General features: G+C 44.1%; 1 pseudogene; it reads left to right on the top strand.

Moving 5' to 3' along the window:
- Positions 1-3030: 3030 nt before the first annotated feature.
- On the top strand, positions 3031-3841 carry LOC103069834 (tropomyosin alpha-3 chain pseudogene; annotated as a pseudogene).
- Positions 3842-6053: the final 2212 nt, after the last annotated feature.

Raw genomic sequence — 6053 nt, forward strand, 5'->3', positions numbered from 1 at the left:
CCAGTGTCAGCCCTTCCTGTTCATCCTCCAGCTGCTGCCACTGGAAGAAGAGAACAGAGGCCAGTGTGGCTAGAATGTAGTTAGGGAAGAGGTCTGGGAGATGTAGGAACAGACATTGGAGCAGGGTTGGGGGTGGTTGTAAGCCATGGGACACATTTATATTCTAAGTACAGTGGGATTTCATTCGAGGAGTATTTTAAATTGTTTTAAATTTTATTTTATTTTTTAACATCTTTATTGGAGTATAATTGCTTTACAATGGTGTGTTAGTTTCTGCTTCATAACAAAGTGAATCAGTTATACATATACATATATCCCCATATCCCCTCCCTCTGGCGTCTCCCTCCCACCCTCCCTATCCCACCCCTCTAGGTGGACACAAAGCACCGAGCTGATCTCCCTGTGCTATGCGGCTGTCAAGGAGTTGTTAAATAAGGGAGTGACGTGATCTGATTTGCAGTTTACAGAAGATTATGCCAACATTTTTGTGAAGATTAGACTGTAGGGAGGCAAGGGTGGAGGCAATAAGACTATAAGAAACTTGCATTTTAGGAGAGAAAAGATAGTGGTTTTGGACTAATTTGAGTAGTGCAGGAGATTGGGAGGGGCAGATTGGACCTGGATCCATTGGATGTTGGAGGGTGGGGTGGAGGAGGAAGGAGAGTGATCAGGAATAGTTGGTTTGGAGCTTGAACATATAGTATGGCCAAACTATATACTGAGTTGGGAAAAAAAAAAAAAAAAAACTCTAAGAGGAACAGGATTTTGCTTTGGCAGGGGGAATCAGTAATTTGTTGTAAGCTATGTTCGAGATGCCAGTTGGTCATCTAAGTGGAGATTTTGAGTAGATAGATGAGAACCTGCAGCTCAGGGAGGAGGTCTCGTTGAACATATAAATGTAGGAGTGTAACATACAGGCCATGTTTAAAACCATGATATTGGATGAACTTGCTTCGGGAGCCAGTGTAGCTGGAGAGGAGGTCTTGGGACAGGGTCCTGGTAACTCCAACTTTTAATGATCTAGTGAAGGAAGAATAAGTAACAGAAAAAGAGAAGAAACCACTACAGTTGGAAAAAGCAACAACAAAAAAAACAGGAAAAAAGGAAAGAAAGTACTTCAAAGTGGAAGAAGAAGGCTGTGTGGGATTTGGCATTATGCAATCATTGACAGAAGCAGTAGGGATTGGAGCAAGTGGAAGTGTGAATACTAGGTGGGACAGTGGAGACCCTACTTGAGAGTTTTGCTGTGAAGGGAAATGGAACAGAACTAGAGGAGATCAAAGAAGTATTGGGGTGGGGGGTTGCGGGGGCAGGCACGGGACATGTTTGTTTTCCAGGAAATGTTTCACTGGTGATGGGAATGAGCAAGCAGAGGGAGAAAAATCCCTTTGGGTGTGGAATACTGTTCGTTCTTGTCATTTGATCTGCAAGCATGAAAGCCTTCCACTCTAGCCACCAGCCTCTCGTTGTGGTAAAGGTTATGTTTTTATTGGGGGGAAATGCGAGGGTGAAGGGAGGTGGTGCACAGAACTTTGAACGTTTCCATTATATGAAAACCTGCCTTTGTTGAGGTTGCTTCCTTAGGACCTGAGACCTGCCATGGTCTTGCTTACCATCATCATCATTTGGCCTCTTGCCCTGAAACTGCTGGACTGGCCTTGGTCTGTATCCCACCCAACCAGCCGCTGCCAGAGTAATGCTTCCTAAAACTGAGCTGTCCCTGCTCAGAACCTTTCAGCCCCTTCCCAGAGCCTTCAGAGTAGAGTTCAGAGCACCGAAGTGTACACAGCCTCCACTCATCTCTGCTGTGTCCCCTCCTGCTTCACCAGCTTACCACTTTCCTGCCTGAGCGTGGTGCTATTTCATGTGTCCTTTCCTTTGCCTGTGCCACACTCTACTCCAGACTGCCCGGTGCCCAAGAGACTCCCCTGACACCTCACCCCGCTCCTCCAGGCTCTGCCATAGTTGCTTTTCAGCCTTGTTCCCTGGGTTTACATTCTGACAAAGCTAAGATGGGGGCTTATTTTTACCACTTGGCTATTTATATTTCTTGAGGATAGGAACTTGTGTTTCACTCAGGTCTGAATCTCCACTGCCTACTTAGTGCTTGACACATGGTAGGGTTGAATATTTAGTGAATTGGTAAGTAAAAACACCTAAATGTGCACATGAGAGCAGTTAGGCTTTAAAAAAGGTAACTCTGTAAAACATCTCATTTAAAATACTGTGTTCTATTATAATGTGATATTTATCTTCAAATTTAAAGGGTTTAAGTTTTATGCAATATAAACCAATAAAGCATGAAATAAAAAGAGATTGGTAGGGAAGACCGTATCCCACCCCATTGCTGGCTTAGCACCCCCAGCCCCACCCCCAGCCACCTTTTCATTGATACTTCATTTTCTCTTCTTTTTCTTTGGTCACAGAAACAATTAGCCTGATTGCAAATTCTGTTTCATCCTTCTATAAGGTCAACTTTATTTGGAGTTGTACATGGAATAATCATCTCAAATGAAGTCATTCATTGACTTCCAGGTGATACTCTCCCATGCCCTGCACCCCCACCCATACGATAGAAAGGAGGTGATATGATTTATGGGGCTAGAAAAGAAAAACATAAACAGTTGCTTGTTAATAATTTTTGTTTCTCCACTCATTTTTGCCCTTATTAATAGTTCAGAATAACATTGAACTTAATCCTCTGGGACACATGAACATCATGCATAAGTGTACTGAGAACATACACTTTATATATAAAGTAAACTGAAACTCTGGGGCTTTGTTTTCTCTCTCAGAGTGCTGCTCTTTAAGGGTTAAGGCTGACCAGGCCTAAAGGGTTTAATGGGAGATGTCTTCTAACCCTTCAAAGAACAGATGTTAGAAACGTATTTTTTAAAAAAATTGGGAATCGATTATATTTTAAAGGATTCCTCTTTGAGCAAATAATAATATGCCATTGGCGGAGAAGCGGACCACAGCTCCGGGCAGAGGAGGTAGGAACCCGAAGGCGACCGGGGGCCGGGCGGCACCATGGCCGGGATCACCACCACCGAGGCAGTGAAGCGCAAGACCCCGGTTCTGCAGCAGCAGGCCAGGGACGCGGGGGAGAGGGCCGAGCGCCCCCTGCGGAAGTGGAGGAGGAAGGCGGCCCGGGAACAGGCTGAGGCGTCCTCCTTGAACCATAGGGTCCAGCTGGTTGAAGAGCTGGACTTTGCTCAAGAACGCCTGGCCACTGCCCTGAAAACGCCGGAGGAAGCCGAGAAAGCTGCTGATGACGGCGAGAGAGACATGAAGGTTACTGAAAACCGAGCCTTAAAAGAGGAAGAAAAAATGGAGCTCCAGGAAATCCAACTCAAGCTAAGCACATTGCAGAAGAGCAGATAGGAAGTATGAAGAGGTGGCTCTTAGGTTGGTGATTATTGAGGGAGACTTGGAAGGCACAGAGGAGCGAGCTGAGCTGGCAGAGTCCGGTCGCCGAGAGACGGATGAGCAGGTCAGACTGATGGACCAGAAGCTGAAGTGTCTGAGTGCTGCTGAAGAAAAGCACTCTCAAAAAGAAGACAGATATGAGGAAGAGAGAAAGATTCTTACTGATAAACTCAAGGAGGCAGAAACCCGTGCTGAGTTTGCTGCGAGATCGGCAGCCAAGCTGGACAAGACAACTGATGATTTGGAAGATAAACTGAAATGCACCAAAGAGGAGCACCTCTGTACACAAAGGTTGCTGGACCAGACTCTGCTTGACTTGGATGAGATGCAGAGCACCCCAGTCCCGCCCTGCGCTGCCCCTCCCTCTGACCCCGACTCCGCTGAGGCCAGCCTGCCCAAAGCTGACCTTTAAGCTGAGGGCTGAGCTTTAACTGGAAGGCTGCTTTCTCCTTTCTCCACGTCTCCCACCCCCACCCCTGGGTCCTTTTCGCCAAACTGTCTCTGCCTGTCCCCAGAGATTCCATTTGGGCTAGAGGCTGAGCACCTTTGGGAACAACGTTTAAGGGAATGGAGCACAATGCTAAGTGTCTTCAAAAGCATGCTGTGATGTATGCATTTTGTAATAGCTTTTTTGTAAGTAGCTTTTTTGTTGTTGATGTAGCAGCCATTTGTAAAACATTCCAGATACTTTCATAGGTCTGAAGCAGCAGTCTAATCCCTTTCTCACTTTTGGAAGGTAATTTTTCAGCTTAATGCATATTGCCCTCTCCATAGAGGAGGGAAAAGTGTATGCGCCTGCCTTCCTGAGAGCCAAACAGCCCAGAGAAGGACTCCATTTTGGGATACCTCATTGCTCTGCAAAAAGTCCCCGCCAAACCAGAAAGGTGATTCCAGAAGGAGTTAGCCAAAAACAAACAAACAACAACAAAAAAAACACTGTTCAGATTTTCAGCTTTACAGTATTTGGGGGCAACTTTTTTTTTTTTTTTCCATCAGAAGTGACCAAACGAAATTAAGATGGTGAGACCTCTGAGACCAAATCCTTGTTCCAGCTCTACCCCTTTCCCCACCACCCACAGAATGGATCATGTGCCCCTTATTTTGAAGTGACCACTTATTTGCTCTCCTGCCTCCTTGAAAGAAAGGAAAGGAAATTATGTTTTACCACTGCTTTAGCCATATGAAACTCATCACACTTTTCTGGGTCTGAAGCTGCTGTCTCTAAAAGTGCCATCTCATTGTACGTTGTGTCAGTTAGTGCTGGAGAAATCTTGAATAGCGTATGTACAGAAGTGTTTTTAAATTTTATATTATTTTGAAACTTTGCTTCTCTGGGGTTGGGGCACACTGGTCACCCCATCTGGCTATGAGAGCTCTCTAGAGTCTGGGCTGGCAGTGTGCTGATCTTTTAAAGTTTCTTTCCCCACCCAATCCCCCCTTTTTGGTGAGGTTTGTTAGGTGTGCATCCTGCAGCTTAATTAGCTTAAAATGTACTCTCCTTTGGTGTGGTCTCTTCGGGCATCAGTTGGGAGAAAGAAAAACCAATAGTGTAACTGTTTTGATACTGAAAATTGATAAATGTCTTTTTGAAATAAAGAACCAGTCCCTCCCCCCTAATAAAACAAACAAACAAACAAAAAAGCATGGGCTCTAGGAACCAAGAATCAGCCTATCTTCTACCGCTTTTAATTACCCACTTGCAGAATTTGTGCTATCTGTTCCTACAACCTTATACCCATCCTTCAGCAAAATTGGCTTAAAATGTACTCTCCTTTGGTGTCGTCTCTTTGGGGGCCGACTGGGAGAAAGAAAAACCAGTAGTGTAACTGTTTTGATACTGAACATTGATAAATGTCTTTTTGAAATAAAGAACCAGGCCCTCCAAAAATAATAATAATAATAAATAATATGCCATTTGCTCGTATTTGGTTCATCAGTATTTTAAAACTAAAGCATTTTTTAGCGATTTGTTTTTAGAGAGGGGTAAGCACTCCCTTGGGGGTATACAAAATTTGGGAAAAACATGTATAGTTTGAAAATAAAATAACTACTTACCCTTTAAACAAAAAAATTAATGCTGACTCCATGGTGTCTGAATGTTACATTTGGAATCAACTTTTTTGTGTCTTTCTGAGTCTATTTTTTTCCTTTTCCTTCTTGGCTTCAAGAATCAGCCCAGGCTGATGTTAGATAGGCGTGCATCATTAGGGATAGCCTTTGGCTGCAAGTGATAGAAATGCAACTATAATCACTTAATGAAATACAGGTTTATTTCTCTTGCATAACAATTCCAGAGAGAGACAAACCAGGGCTCGTGCTGTGATCCCAGGATATCATCCATTACCCGCTACCTCCATTTTTGCTGCCCTGTCATCTTTAACATGTTTTTGTTCTGAGGGAACCCCCAGGGCCTAGACTTTTAGTAGGCAAGAAGATGAGAAAAAGATGAAAGGCAAAAGGCATGAGTTACTCGAGTCTTTTTTGAGGAGACAACTTTCCCATAGTATACTTCCACCAACACCTTACTGGACAGAACTGTAGCACCTGGGCACCCCAAGCAGTCCAGCATCTTGGGAAATCAGTTTTGTTGGATTTTTTTCAACAGCTTTATTGAGATTTGATTC

Source organism: Lipotes vexillifer, unplaced genomic scaffold (genome assembly GCF_000442215.2).
Source record: "Lipotes vexillifer unplaced genomic scaffold, Lipotes_vexillifer_v1.1 scaffold86, whole genome shotgun sequence".
Lineage (NCBI taxonomy): Eukaryota > Metazoa > Chordata > Mammalia > Artiodactyla > Lipotidae > Lipotes > Lipotes vexillifer.